Source organism: Centruroides vittatus, unplaced genomic scaffold, assembly GCF_030686945.1.
Source record: "Centruroides vittatus isolate TY-2023 unplaced genomic scaffold, ASM3068694v2 contig_367, whole genome shotgun sequence".
NCBI classification, from domain to species: domain Eukaryota; kingdom Metazoa; phylum Arthropoda; class Arachnida; order Scorpiones; family Buthidae; genus Centruroides; species Centruroides vittatus.
This window is the reverse complement of record NW_027122190.1, coordinates 60499-77428: the sequence shown is the minus strand read 5'-3', so window position 1 is coordinate 77428 and position 16930 is coordinate 60499.

Sequence of the window (16930 nt, the reverse complement as noted above, 5' to 3'; positions counted from 1 at the left end):
TTATTACTGTAACGTTTCGAATACTTCAGAGGAGTTAAAGGTAAGAGTTATTGAACAAACTGAGTAGTTTTGAACATAATAGTCATTCTGTTGTATTTTCTTACAGCTACTTAATATGTTTCAAATTCAGAAAAACGGGAACAATGGCATAACTTGTAAAAAGTTTTTCGTATTGAATAAGGCTTTTATTATAAAAGTATGTTATATAATATTATTTTATCTTATCTTGTATAAATATCAGAATAACATAATTACTTTTAAAAGCATTGTTTGTTTATAATCTTAGGTAAAGATTCATACGTATTCTTTATGTATGGATTTATTTGTGTTGTACTTACATTTATTTATTTACGTAACTACTTATATAAAAATGTTTATATATTATTATTTGTGTTACCTTAAAGGAGAAACACTTATGTAAGTTATTTCTTATTGGCCTATAAATACTGGTCGTTTGCCATGTATAATTGTTGTGTTAAAATATTCTTTTGTCTTTACATTGAAAGTAATAAAGTAATTAATAATAACAACTTAAAATTAGTATTTGCAAATTTTAATATTTGATTTGATTAATTTGATTATACTAAAATGAAGTGGGCTACCATAAAACAGTTGACTTCTCATAAAAATATTTGATGATGCAGCAATTTATAATCTTTTATGTACAGAAATTATTTAAGATTTATAATACTTATTATACGAGTATACGAATGTGTACAGTTTATCTACGAATTCTCTGATTATGCTGCTTTTCATACTTAAAAATACTTTCAATTATGTTTTATTAAAATTGTATACTCTAAATAAATATATTTTATTTTCCAGTTTGTCAATTTCGTAATAATTCAAGTGTGGGTATTAAATCAGATTAGTGAAAATTTATGAAACCTGATTACCAATAAAGGAAACTTCCGACATTGTCCATACATAAAAGAATTGATGAAAAAGTATAATTCTGTAAAATATAATTTCGTTTACCTAAAATTTCTACTGTTATCTGTATTACAACATAATGTTACATTTTAAAAATTTTTATTGTTTCAATTTGTAAGTATAACTTATTGGGCTACGAATTTGAAAAATATGAAAACCTATAAATTCGCAGTCATTTGCTGTCTGTCCGTCTTCCATCCTTAATCTCAAGAACGAAGTTAAATAGAAATTAAAAATATGAATAAAAATTGTTATAAAATAAATCAAGAGTTGTAAAATAAAAATTTTTGAAGATGTAAAAATTAATACAAATAATTTTATTCTATCTGTGAAAATAGATAAACGCAGAATACAGTTTTACGCTTTCTAAACAGAATATGTATTTAAATTTTACTCTTCAGTACAAAATTATTGTTTACCAACAACAACTTTATTCTGAAACATTGAGTCCAAATTAATAACAATATGATGCGATAAAGTTAACTCTATACAGATGTGATAGACGAGTGAGAAAAAGTGCTAAACCAACGAACGTATAATCGAGTGTCTACTGTAATTATCGTTTTATTTCTCGAAATATCTATACTTGTATTATATAGCTAATCTCATTATTTATAGCCCAATAAATGTTAATGATTCTGTCGTACACATAAAGAATCAAGACAAACAAACTTCTCAAAGGGAAGCAAACAAATATCTTTAATTACATTCGAGACACTGTGTAATAGTTCATTATCTTTGTGTTAAATGTCTACAAGTGTCGATATTTTTACCATGCTTTACATTGTACGAAATGTAACACATTCTGAAATTTTTTAAATATAGTTTATATCAAAACAATGATTTTTAATATATGTGTATTATACGTGTATAATATTAGGTGATACATTAAATAAAACTATTAAAATACGATAAGAATTTAGATCTATAACTAATTTTTGTATGATGTCGCATTGAGACGCCAAACTTTACACAAATGTAACCCTTTGAATGAATTATAAAACACAAAAGTTTATAATTTAAAATATTTATTTGTCATTATATGTATGAATTTATTGCTTATTAGGAGTAAGCTGAATTTAAATTTTTATTATATATACCATTTTCTTAAATTTTAATTTTAAGAGAGAGAGTAAATTTTTCAACTGTATGAATTAATTACCAAGTTAATTTATTCCATTTTATTGTCAAAATCAAACCTTTTCAAATTATAGTGATTTTGAAAAAGTAAAGCATAATATGAGAGCAGAGAGACTATTTTAACTACTTTTACCCACATTTAAACAGATATTTATTTTAATTTTCGTTTTAATTATTAAAATATGTTGAGAATTTATTTGTTAAAAAAACTCTTCCTCTAGGAAAAAACTCTCCCTCTGCTTAAAACCATGAGATAGAATGATTTAGAAAAAATGAAGGTTATCTATAACAGTTCTAAATAAAGTATTATGAGAAACAACAAGAAGTTCTTGTATACACACTCGTCACATACACTTCTGTATTTAAAAGCGACTCGTGTTCGTGAAAGAAAAATGTCATTCACTAATGGCCAAGTAAATAACACCTCTTGAAGGCTCGTAATTTGTAGTGGGTTCGCGCCTTGCTGACAAACTGGCCATCTGGAAATATTCCGGGGTTTCTTTACAATTATAACACTTTTCGAAACCACCTTTTTTAAAAATACTTTCCAGGAGGTATTCCCCATTGGCAGAACGTGTAAGTATCGAGTTACCGTATGCAAATAAAACCAAATCGACATAAGAATGAAGCGGAAATCCTAATCGAAAGTGATACACCTTAAATGTCTAAATACATTTATTTATGCTATGAAAATACTATACATTCCTTTCCGAACAGTTTCCAGTTTTTTCGATGATTTTCAAAGACATATTTGTTACAAATAAAACCATAATGGCAGCAGGACTAAAGTAAAAGTTTTTTTTTATGATAATTTGAGCAGTCACAAGCACGATTGTTGATAACGGTCCTACTCGTCTTCTCTTTCCCATGTTTAATTTTCCTGTTATTTATGCTGTTCGTACTAATCTTCAGAGTTTCTGCTTTTTCTAGTGATTTTTCTGTTTTTTCTTCTCTTTTTCATTCACATTTTGGAATAACTTACCGTTCTGAAAAAAATATTTAAAGTGCTAAATAACGCTATGTGTTAATACATAAATTGTCTTGAACAGACTAAAATTCATTTATTTAACAATATTTCAGCCGAGTCAATGAGGGTAAACTTAAGTAAAAAGTTACTATATAGTGTCCTTGTTCTTTTTCCTTTTCGTTCACATAAAGACGAAATTCTTAAGTTCTCCCATCGAAATTTTTTTGTAAATTTTCCAAGTTGACACGCATTTTTACATTTTCTCGCGGATATTTGTGGCTAGAGTTCCATTTCTTCGTGCGGAATTAAATTTGATATCGTGAATATAATTAAATTTGTTATAAAGTTATTAAATAAACTGTAATCTCGACAAAATTGTTAAATCTTTAACACCACGTATCTATTGCACATTAATAGAAACGAACTTTCTAAGGCTAGACAATTCCTAAAGTAACGCATCGAATAAATTTGTATAGTATTAGTTAATACAAGTATTGTAGAAAACATACTCATTCATTATATTACTATTTCCGAACATGTGTTTTAAGTTATAATTGTAAATAATAACTTAAAACAAATAAGTTATAACTGTAAATACTCTGCGAAAATAATGGCCTAACAAATAAACAGACGCCATTAAAGAATTTTACTTTAACATTATTTTGAGATAAGGGCGCGATATTGTAATTCTTTGAATAAATTTCAATTGTGCACACACAATGGATTATTATTACTATTTGTAATAATTTGGACGTTGTTTTTGAATCTACTTTTTACAATATAAACAATATATTTAATGTGTTCATTATTGACTACTTTATTCGACTCACTACAAATTAATTCACTTTGAAAAAAAAGTGCTCGAATATAAAAATACGCTACTGTAAATTGTATATTTCTAGTAAAATACATTAACATTATCTAATAAATAGTACAGTATATTAATTTTTAAATGTATAACTGAGTTGTGCGATTACAGCTGTCTGGATGATAACGTAGTTGATTAACTGAAATAAAAAAATATAATACATATAAAATCTTTCTAATATTTTAAACAGATATAGCTGCATATAAAAAATATTTTACGACTAAATTTACTGTATAGACGAAAATTTAATTATGTTAATTAATTGTATTTGTTATGCACATAACTAAAAAATTAAATTAATGGTGATTGATATTTCCTCAAGAGACTCTCAGTATACAGTTTCATTATTTCCTTCACGTGTATAATACCCTAAATAGGAGTCAGTTTCTCACAAATGTACACCAAGAAAGCATTGAGTTTTTGACAGACCGCTTTCTCCCCTCTATTTTTGACTAAACATATTCCATTTGAAACTCGTTTGGATTAATTAGTAGTAGTATAGATAATTGTCTGTCTGTTTTTTTACGTTATTACTGTAATAAAAACAGCGATTCTCGTAATGAAAAATATGAAAGATTGAATCGGGGAAATTTCGTAAATATTTTTAATAGTAGTTTCATATGTATAATAATAAAGTATAGTGTATAAGCTCACTTAAATCTTGACGATGAAGTCGGAGATGTTTATTGTATTAAGCATAAGCCGCCATTAGATTAAATCGCCCGGGTATCCATAAATTGAAAAGAATATTTATAAATAAGAAATAAATATAATCCGGAAATTTTTAGCAAAATTTAGAAAAATCTGCGATCGAAACTTTTTCAACTAAAAATTAACCGAAGATGATTATACATTAATAATAAATAAGTTTTACAAATACGTTTGCTTGAAAACTTTATCGAGTCAATTAAACTTAAATATAGTTCTTCGCGCCAAGTTTTCTATAGTTCACTTTAATGTTAAATATAAAGTTACAATATTAAAACCTGTTCTGAAATCCTTTACAAAATAATAAAATAATTAAAATACTATTCGGGAGAAATATATGTACTTCGTACATTCGTAATGTCAGACTTCCCCACAACTTGATTTAAAATGGAAGTTCTTGAAATGATTATAATTTTTATTCAATTACATTGACCAGAAAAGAAGTTCATTTCTTCATCTGGAGTAACTTATTTTTCGTAAAATTAAATTGTGTCCTGCTAGGTATTGCAATAAATTTGGTTTGATGGCAACTCAACAAGAGCACACATTTTCGGTGAACTTTCTATGAGTAACTGGCCGTTATTTACGTATTAGCGAGGTCGAGGCCGAAGTTTTAAACGCGAAAACGTGTACGTCAGCGTCACCGCCGCTTTCCTGTAAGTCCTAGAATGTCGAGCATGATTCCACTGACTTTCCAAACACCATTGTCAAAATTTTAGGCTTACAGGAAAGCGGCGCCTAACGTCCGACGTACACGTTTTCGCGTTTAAAATTGCTACCTCAACCTCGCTACATGCATATGAAGAAAACGTGGAGATTTATCTAATACGTATTCGCGACAAATTCTTAGAAGATTGAATTGTTATCAATATTTGACTACAGTAGACAGCAGTCAGCTTGATTTGCTAAAGTTTACGTGAGATGAAAAAAATGAAAGGAGATATGTGGTAGTTGACACGTAAATCACAGTAATGAAATTTTTCAAAAGAAAGAAAAATCAGAGAAAAGTTTATGACAAGAATAGCAAAAAAGTTTAAAAATGTCAAAAAAATCAATACAGATAAAAAAGATAATATCCATGGGTAATTTCCAATTTCTCTTTCCATTTTTTCAATAAATAACAAAAGACAACAGCCGTAGACTAACAGCCGATCGCAGAGACAACGTTTAGAGGCCGACAGTAGTTTACAGATCGGGTTGACCGCGGTTCAGAAAAATTTCATTGCAGAGACGGCGTTTCTTGCTTGCCACAATATACACAGCAATTAAAAACAAGTTATTTGAGCTAGTTTCTACACTCACTGGACAGCAGGTTTAGAGGGCTTTTTAATTCGAGCGGTAGTTTTGTTGGTACAGAAGTTTAGATGAAAATGGATATCGTTCCTTCGATAAATGTTGTAAACGGTACAAATCAAAAAAATTGTTGGATTAATTAATTGCTTGAAGGAAAGATAACAAAATAAAATATTTTAAATTTGTTTAAATGTTCCAATTTTAATATTCAAGCGGGTGAAAACTTAAAATTATAATTAATTTAAATCAGATGCATTTATCTACATATTATTGTTAATTGTCTACTTGTACTTTACTTATTAATAGGACTTTATACTAGTGTTTAAAGATTGGCACAGTAATGAAAGTTAGTTGAGGAAAAAACAAAATTTCTTTATTATATCACCTATAATAATTTCTGTACACATATTATACGTGTTTCGGGCTAGCATGCCCCTCATCAGCAGTATTACTACCAAACACTAAAAAAGTAACAATAACAAAACAAATAAGTTACTGTATATCTTAAAATTTCTCAGCAATAAAATACAATTTTAAAACTTACTGTAAATACATATTCCAATCCCGAGTACAACTGGATAATATTTCTTGCTTTACAATTATTTAACATTTCACTGTATAATTACAATCAAATAAGTAAAATAAAGAAAGACGATAATTATTAAAATCTAACAATATCATGTAAGATTTCATTAAAAAACTGACATCAAGGCTTCGTTTGTCACCATTCAACAGAAAGTGTCTATTAACTATTTTCACATAATTTTCATATAAGAAGTGTCTATTAACTATTTTCACACTATGCTTTTTTATAAACGTCATCGAGTATAGTGCTCCAGGATTGGTGGATTATACGACCTAAATTATTGTTTATTCTATTTCTTTCTTTCTTTATGTTTAAATGTTCGTATAATTGAGGTTTGTAATTATTCGATTTTTTTTCTTAATTATTTATAGTATAAGTCAGATAAAAAATTAGATTTAATGGAAGAAAAAGAAATTGTGTATTCATTCAATTGCAGTTGGGATTCGGCCAAAACTTTTATAGGAGAAACAAAAAGAAAATTAAGCACAAGAATAAAAGAGCAGATACTTGCAATAAGGGGTAGTTATGCAAATTCTGCAGTCGCAGAACACTGCAATAGTTATGGGTGCCAAATCGACAAAAATACTATAAAAATTAAGAAAAAAAGAATCGAATAATTACAAACGTCAATTATACGAACATTTAAACATAAAGAAAGAAAGAAAACAATAACTTAGGTCGTATAATCCATCAATCCTGGAGCACTATACTCGATGACGTTTATAAAACAGCATAGTGTGAAAATAGTTAATAGACACTTCTTATAAGAAAATTATGTGAAAATAGTTAATAGTTCTTATGTGAAAATAGTTAATAGACACTTTCTGTTGAATGGTGACAAACGAAGCCTTGATGTGAGTTTTTTAATGAAATCTTACATGATATTGTTAGATTTTAATAATTATCTTCTTTCTTTATTTTATTTATTTGATTGTAATTATACAATGAAATGTTAAATAATTGTAAAGCAAGAAATATTATTCAGTTGTACTCGGGATCGGAATATGTATTTACAGTAAGTTTTAAAATTGTATTTTATTGCTGAGAAGTTTTAAGATATACAGTAACTTATTTGTTTTGTTATTGTTACTTTTTTAGTGTTTGGTAGTAATACTGCTGATGAGGGGCATGCTAGCCTGAAACACGTATAATATGTGTACAGAAATTATTACTACAGGTGATATAATAAAGAAATTTTGTTTTTTCCTGAACTAACTTTAATTACTGTGCCAATCTTTAAACACTAGTATAAAGTCCTATTAATAAGTAAAGTACAAGTAGACAATTAACAATAATATTAAAATTAAGGACAGTAAGGCGCTTACAATTACAAGCATTTATTTACAATTCGAGTCTCGTGTCGGTTAAAAAACGTAAATACATTTTGGGGTCATTGTAGTTAATCCCCTAGTCAGAACGTTCTGTTAAACAAGACAATTTTAATAATTACCGAAATGTCTTTATAGAAATAAAAAAATTTATATATATAATAGTAGTAATAAAATATTTAAAATTAGTCATTTCGACAGTGACGAAGGGGGAAAGTAATACGATGTGGAAATAATTCCTTAAAAATCTATTCCGAAGACGAATTACCAATTCGGTATAAATTTTCTAAATATAGATTTGTTCGTATTGTAAACCGTATTGGATTTCGAAATTAAATATCGAAATGGAAATGGATTGTCATTAATTGCCGAACAATAATTGTTGACAGCCTTAAGATTTTATTTCCGGAAGCTTTCGGAATATATCTGGCGATCTTTTCTGATGTCACAAACGAATAACCCGATTGGCCGAACGACTCCTAAAACAAGGGAGAAATGGCCAAGAAAGTAAGAGCCAATGTTTTGCCGAAGTTCATTTAGAGTGCGTTCAGAAATAGACGCTCGTCGTCTTTGCAACGCATTTTAAATTGCAGTTCAACCAACCAACGTCTATAGGCCGTTCTGATGTTAAACGCTGATTAACATAAACTCTGTCTCTGCAATCGGCTGAAAGTGTTTAGCCAGAGGGAAAAGAAGAATATGAACGAAGACGAGTGTAAGGTACGGAATCGCCAAGGCGCGCGATTTCGACCCTGTTTTACTATAACGAACTTTCTTGACGGAAAAACCGTTAGGAACGGCCGTTAGAAAGAGCCGTTAGAAGAACCGTTGAGTTTTTAAACCGACGACAGACAGCCGATTGGCCAGCGGAAAATGACCGTTGGCCGGCCGTTATGGAAACATTCGAATTTGATTGGAGTAGGGTTTGAATGCCGTCGACTATTTAAGATCGGATCGGATCGGATCGGGGGAGATCGTCGTTATCGAAGTTCTAACTGTCTCTCTCGTTGGACGCTACGGAAATCTGGAGAAAGTAAACTCCAGTGGTTTAGTACGAACTTGTTCCTGACTCGGAGGTGTTGTTAATTACAAGTCTGTTTGATCGTAAGGAGTTCTTTCGACGAACTTGTACGGGTATAGTCGGTTGTTGTTTGGAGTAATGTTTGTGCATAATTAATTGTAACGCTACTTTGTATCATTTTGTACATTTGTATTGTAAATATAAACTTTGTGGTTGTTAAACCGACTGAGTGGTTATTTTGAACATTACTATGAGATAAAAGAAAGAAATATGAGGAGGTAGAAAGAAGAGAGAAGAATCCAGCTAAGCGGCGTATTTTAGATTACTACTTCCTCTGCGGTTAATGTTGGCATACACTTTTTAAGCTGCATGACCGTGGATCCTTAAAAAAATAAACTTGAGTTTACCTTACACCTATAACTAGTGCAGCTATATAAAGCTATACCAGAGTAAAAATTAAAACTTAAAACTAGAGTAAAGGTCTATTTCTAATATTAAAATTAATACACAATCTAAGCTAGAAACCTTATAAAAAGCAGAATAACCAGGAGAAACAGCTAAACGTATAAGTTAATATTTATTATTTTATGTAAAATTAACTTATGATATGTTAAGATATTTAAAACTATTTTGAATAAAATTTCAGCAACGAGTTACTTAAGGTCCAAACGGGATGAACAGAATGGTACCACACAATCGCGCGCACACACTAATATCTATACATAAAAAAACACGATTTTTATTACATTTCTCGAAGTTTAAGTATCCCCGAGTCTAAAAATATGAAAATCTTCACGAGCGGTTGTTATTTGATACTTTCTCTGTTATATAGGGATAGATCTACATAGGAATAATAGGGCTTCAGCCCTGGGTCCCAAGTGTCAAAGGCTCACAAAAATTGAATTATCATCATAAATTTTTAATACTTTTTCATTAACAATGAGCACTTATCGTGTATAGTATTAAATAGTCAAAATAATAATAATAATAATAATAATATGAATTATCATTATTGATTACATTATTATATTATTTGTTTTGTTGTAATGTAATATATTGATTCTTTAATGACTAAACTATTTTCTTATTACTTATGTTTTTTATATAAGATATAAAGTTTGTCATTGAACACCATTTCATAAATAAATATATTTCAACTGTGATTTCGATGTTATGAAAAATAGATTTTAAATCCCAATTTAAATAGTTTTAATCTAACAACAAATGGGGTTCCGCTAAACTTTAATAAACCTTATGCTCCGAAAAACCGAAATCCGGCCCTGCACTTATATACAAGAGAGCTGGGAAAGTAAAAATATTCAAATAAATATATTATAATTTAGATGAGCTGTTATTAGTATTATTTATATAATTATTTTCTAAACTTACTTTTATGATAAACATCATATTTACAATAAAAAACTTGTTACAACTGACTCCATCTTTTGAACTTTTCTGCATTTGGAGCATATTCAATACCTTTGTAAATAATGGTCTATGAATTGAAGTGTATGGTAAATGTATTTTACTATATTTTGAAAAACAATCTTACTTTTAGTTCTGAGTCAGTATCTGTGGCTCCGAAATATAGAAATGTCAGCAAATTCCACATCTTCAACAACTGTATAAAAGAAAAACAATCCGTGAGTTTAGCTTTCAAATTTATATAAATGCTAACATCTTAAAATTTATAAATACTTACTTCTATTGATACAGGAACAAAAATTGAAATGAAAGTGATTAATACAAGAAACAACAAAAGCCCAATAACGCAGCCAATAAAAATTAAATAATCGGGTAAATTCATAAAAATAATTGCATATAGAACAATAATTTCTTCAGTTATGAGAGATGTTGGTATTTCAAAATTAAGGCTACTACACATTCGATCTATTAGATAAATTAAATTATTTAATAACATTCCAGTCTTAAAAATTGAAGAGAAATCCTCATTCGTATTCAAGTTTATTCCTTCTGTTTCGAGTTTCAGAGAATGCTTCACTTGTAAGATAGAACGAATTACAGTATATCCGAGATATACAGCAGTGACCATAATGCCTAAACAAAAGCCTATAATAACAGCAATGTAACTGCAGCAAAAAGTATCGAACACTTCCCATTTTACTTTATTTTTGTATCTTAAATATATGTAAGAATTCAATAAAACTAAATAAAAAGTAATGTAACCGAAAAAAATATAATACGTTGCAGTTTTATGATATTTACGATCGTCGATTTTAAAGCTTGTTGATGAAGGAACAAACATTTTCAGTGCATTTAAAATTTTGAAAAAATTTTGAATAAATTTTTCAGAATTGAAAACCCATAATATAACGACATAACTCATTATTATGCGAAAAACGACTAGATGCAAAACTTTTGACATATTTTGGGGAAACGAAACTACACAATAATTGATTCCATTCTCTGGCTTATCCATCACTGTCAATATAGTTTGATATAGAAATGACATTAATGTGACATATACAAAATATCGGTATAATTTTCTAATTATATTTTTCGAGTGAGGTTCTATAATAATAATGCCGAAAATTTGAGCCATAGTAAATATTCTAATACCATAATTACCAAAAACTGCTGTGATTGTTTGACGATGCATTTCGATGCAGTCTTACCTACTTTGTATTCCAAACTAAAAATGCAAGGAATGCTTTTATTGGAATCACTCTTAATAGCTACTAAGTGAAATCGATTTAGGGAGAAGCCTCTCTAATCAATAATATTTGTCAAACATTAGCTATTGCTGGGATCTATTAAACTGGCCTTATATAATATCCATTAACTCTGTTTGTTTGCAAGCTTCTGAAGTCGTGATTTCACTTATAATTTCTACTTACCTAAAGTAAATGGATAAATGGGTCATTCTCAGTTAAGAGGTACTGGCTGGTTAAGAGAGGCGGCACGGCATAAATGTTAGAATTTTAATGTAATTATATAACATTATTATTGAAAAAACTAATATGTGCATATCTGCAAGGTGGCCAGTTAATTTATTTATTTTATCTTGTTTTATGAGAGACTACATATAGAGAGTAGGATACTTTATAAACAAGGAAAGGATTTTATCGTTGCTTTATGAAATAAAATGGACTTTTTTTAAGAATCAACTTTATTTATTTATTTTATAATTATTAATTATCAGAATTTTTATTTTCAAGCAGCCTTTATTAATACAATAATAATACTGTTAGACTTTAAAACAGAAATTCTTAGTTGAATGATAATCTAAGCATTAATTTAAATTTGACTTGAACATAACACAGATATCTCTTACGATAAAAACAATTCTAAAGGAAACTAACAAAAATTAAACTGAAAAAGTTAAAATGAAAATATATGTTTTTTATTACCCCCGCTCATAGACATCAATATTCTCTTTGAATGCATAGAAAATTCGCTGTCATTTAATTTTTAGATTTCGTGCTGGGAGTTCTATATGGGAACGCCGGAGGTAGGACGGAGTCGTACCTCCTTTTTTTTTTCTTGGCGTTCAGGTCGGTAAGACCCAACCCACTGTCTAGGATGGCTAAATTTATCGTAATATCCCGACTTGTCGGGATCGGTTAGTTAATTGTCAGGTCGAGTGGAGGAAGTGTGGGGTCGTCGATAAGAAAAAGGCAATATCCGTAGTAGCAGGACAACACAGATAAGATTTATTAGAATATAGAATCGATTACATCGAAGCGACGCATTCCGTCCCTAATCGCGGGAGAGAGAGAGAGCTCACAATTGTTAGGGGATTCATACCTCTCGGTTATCGACTACGATCGAGAATGTTCTTCGGCTCGGCTGAGGGTTCTTCGGGCGTCTTTCCGTTGGCTGTGGGCGGCAGGATCGGCTTGTAGGTGGAGGCTCCGGCGTCTTGGAATGGCCTTCGTACAGGACTCGGGTCAACGGGTCGTTCCCCTTCCTCGGACCTCAGCCCCTCTTCTTAGATATCTTCCCCCTTTATATACCCCCGGTCCCTTCCGTAACGATCACCAATCGCGATGGAGGGTGGTGACTTGAGTTCCATGACTCAGGTGGGATCCGGAGAAGGAGGGAAGAGGGTTTGACGGCGGAAGACTGTACATCCTTCGAAGCTTGATCGTTATCGCGGATCTCGATCGTTATCTCCCGAGGGGATTTGAAATAATGAAAATTTAAACTCGGACCGGCTCAATTCGGTCCTCACATCTATAATCTGATCCCATGTGATAAAAGAATATCATTATTGTCAATTTTGAACTTTTGTCTAGTGTGATCAGATTTTACAGAATATTACTTGAACTTCATCTTCTTCAACACCTGTGCACATGGCTACATAACGGTATTCTATTTTTCTGTGTATAAGTTTGACCAGCACAAATTCGCCATTGCTCAACGATTTTTTCCCAGATGTTGAAGGCTTCGGGTCATCATCTAGCTGTCTTGTCTTTTTGCGTAATAATGGGTCAAAGAGCTGTGGAAATTCTCGAGTCTTCTCCATGTATTTCTCAGATATTAGTGACGACAGTGGTTCATCATCAGAATCAGATATGGATCCATATATATTCTCGATATGAATACAAGGTTTAGGATTAATTTTTGAATAAGTTGAGGTACCCAATATAAAATGACTGCAGTTATCAAGAAACAGCAGAAACAGCATAAATTTATTATTACCAAACGATCGAAAGAAATACATTTCCGATAACTTGATGAATCTTTAGTGTGCCTGAAAACGTTTTTATATTTTTTACTGATCCGAGTTTTCTTTCTTTGTCCGAAATGTCTGTCATCAATAGTCATGAATCACAAAATGTCTGTATCATCAATGGTCATCAATAGAAACATGCGCTTTTTACCTCTTTTCCAACTTCTTTAGTGTAGACGACCACTGTGCGCATACTTATTTGCTGTCTCGACCCTCCGAAATGAAAGAATTACACTTCTTCTGCATTTTTTGTTTTATAATTTTTTCTAAAGTCAACGTGTATAATTTCATCGTTCTCGGTAAGAGTTTCCTTTTTGTTTTCAAAGCCTTATATTTGTGTACTATATTGAATTCATGACTCAAAAATTTTTCAAAATTACATTCAAAGTCTAAAATCAAATCCCGTGGGTATATCTTCAGTGTGCATTTAATACAATTTGTTTTTTTTCGTGTTTCTTTAATTTTTGGGTCGACAATATCGTAATGTACGGATTGCCAATTTTGATAGAACAGTGGAACAGAATTATCGAATTCTTTGTAATGGAGACCTTTGTTCTTACAAGTATTCCAATTCATTTAAAGATATTTTTTGTTACATCTGTTGCAATAGATTAAATTTAAAAAACCCACATGGTTTGAAACAGATATTATCTTCGCATTATATAGTGAAAACAAGCTTAAATCGATATTGCTGTGTGTTACACACATGCAAGTGTTATGATTGTCGCAATGTGGCTGGACTACCCAAGATGGTCGAAGCTTACAAAACGTCTAATATGAAATTTTAATTTGTGACTTCTCCCTAAAAAGTTTGTGCAAGTTGATTAAAGTGTCTAGCATACCTCGCTTTTGTTTAGTTCACCCTACTTAGTTACGCAATCTTTTTTCCAGGCACACACTCTACTATTTGAATCTTCTTCCATAAAAATAGCAATTCTTTTTTTCAAAATATCACAGCTTTATCTGGTGCCTCGTGTTTAGTCTATCAATATTAACTTTTGACTTACGTTCGTCAAAGGTTCCATTGTCTTTTCTGTTTCTTAAACATTGTATTTTTGACTAGTTTTCCTCTTATCATTCTCTTAAAAAATCTTTTTTCTTTTTCAGTTAAAAGACTTGAAGAATTGTCGTTTAGTTGTTGAGATACAACTTCACTACACAGCAGCTTTATGGTTTTTGTATTACTTGCAGTCAGTGAATCTACTAGTACATTCACTGTGGTGTTTGGCCTGTGTGCTGGAGATTGTTTTGTTATTCGTTGTAGGCGTCTTTTGTAACGTTGCACTTTAGTCTTGTGTTTAGCTATTTCAGCCGCCTGTTTTTGATCATCAAGTTTCTTCTCTTCTTCGCGCGAATAGACTTCTTCTGTACTGCTCGCGCTCGCCTGTTCATATCTTCATTCTGAAAAGGTTGTAGTAGTAGCGAGTGTTCATTACCCGAAGTAGGAAAGGTTATGGAGGCATTACTTACGACTTGAAGTGCTAAATGACGTCTACGATTCTTCTGTTTTTCTCTCCACAATTTTTAACCTTTTCTCTGTTCTCGAGGTCATTTGGTTCAGTTTTAACAATTCCTTTTTCCTTTCTTCTTTTGATACCTTTCATATTCTTTAACTTTTTGTTGTGTGTATTTATCAGGGTCATTTTTTTGCGTTGTACCTTAATCTTTCCGCAACACCTTTTTTTTCTAGGCATTCTTCACGTGTCATTTTTTTGCTACCATATTCTGTAAAAGACATATTATACTATAGGGGTGGGCAAGCAAGAGTTTAGTGGGAGCCGCAATGTAGGTTTTGCAAAATGCATCAGAGCCGCAGTTCTGTACTGTCGTGGTGGCTAGTATGATAAGGTGCGCGATTTTATTATATAATATAAATATAATATAAAACAAATATTGAATTTTTTTAATAAATATATTTTCACAAAATTATAAAAATAAAATTAAAAAATATTAATAAAAACCAAAAATTAACACATTCAGCAAGAGCCGCATTTGACCATGACTGTTATAATATAATTAAATGTGTGAGATAGCCTAAACAGTAAAAATGTATATTGACTAAATTATGGATCGGCAGTTCACGTGTTAACCATAAAAATACTCTGATCTGACCTTTTTATATCTCCCCTGGACGTAAAGTCTTTTTTCTGAAATCTTAAGAGGCAGGGAGATATGACAGGGGAAATAATTTTTCGTTAGAAAACAGAAATAATCGTAACAGTATTTATCGTATGTAATTAACAAAGAATTATGAGAATCTAAGCACAAATAACAGTAAATATACAAATGAAATAAAGTCTTCAGGCAAATAATCACAAAATAAAACTTACCAGTGGAGAAATCACATCCACTCATTCACAACGGTACCCACAGAGTAATGTTACCAAAATGATTGACGAAAATGGCTGCGTGACTAGCTTGCCCAACACTTGCTGCTAACTTCATGTCTAATGAAATGTGTTCAAGGTCACAACTTTTTGCGACAAAGTAATCAAATGCCGTTTTTTAAGGAATACAAAAAGCCAGGGGAGGAAACATGAAATGTGTGGGACAAATGTAGATGTAAACATTTTTTATGAGAAAGAAATATTACGTAATTTTACTTGTTAAATTCAACAATTTACTCATCTTATTTGGGAATACTATAGATTACTATCTATGGAATTTTGGAACTTTGAGTATATATCTGAACTGAGGGGACTGAGACGAGGTCAACGATACTCTACATTTGGATCAGAGACAAATAATAAAAAGTTATCATACTTTTTAATGCTTTCATACAGACAGCACCGTAGTTGCTGGTGCTGCCATCTCGCGGTAAAGTCTGCAAACAAATTTAAAAAAACTCTGAAAGGCAAGAAATTGCACGAACAGTCAAATGCCACTTCCTTTTTTTTTCTTTTTGCTAGGGAACTACCGTGAATCAATAACTACTGACGTTAAACAGTTGGCAGCCTGCCGGCGGCTCCTCTCCCGGAAGAAGTTCGTCGTTACCACGAACAATCGAACGCCAGTTTCTTTTTTTCCTTTTGTTCAAGCATCGCGATTCCCGATCGCGATAGCGCGGTCAACTCGTAGTACTAGCCGACCGTGAGTGATAGCGAGACTGAGGGGCCGTAGCCTCTGAGATCGACTAGCGAGGATGTGCGAAAAGGACTTAACTCGAACTGTAGATGGTCAGTGTGCCCATGAACCAACAATCTGCCACTGTTTTAGGTATACATGCCCAACTTGCCGAACTGCCTGTTAAACACGCGAGAGGCTTAGCGGAGAGAGCGACGCGACTCCCGATCATCGCGCGATCGCCGAAGAAAGTATGATAACTTTCTTATTTTTTGCCTCCGGCAAAAAAGTAAGATATCGTTGAACCTGTCTCTGTCCCCTCAGTTC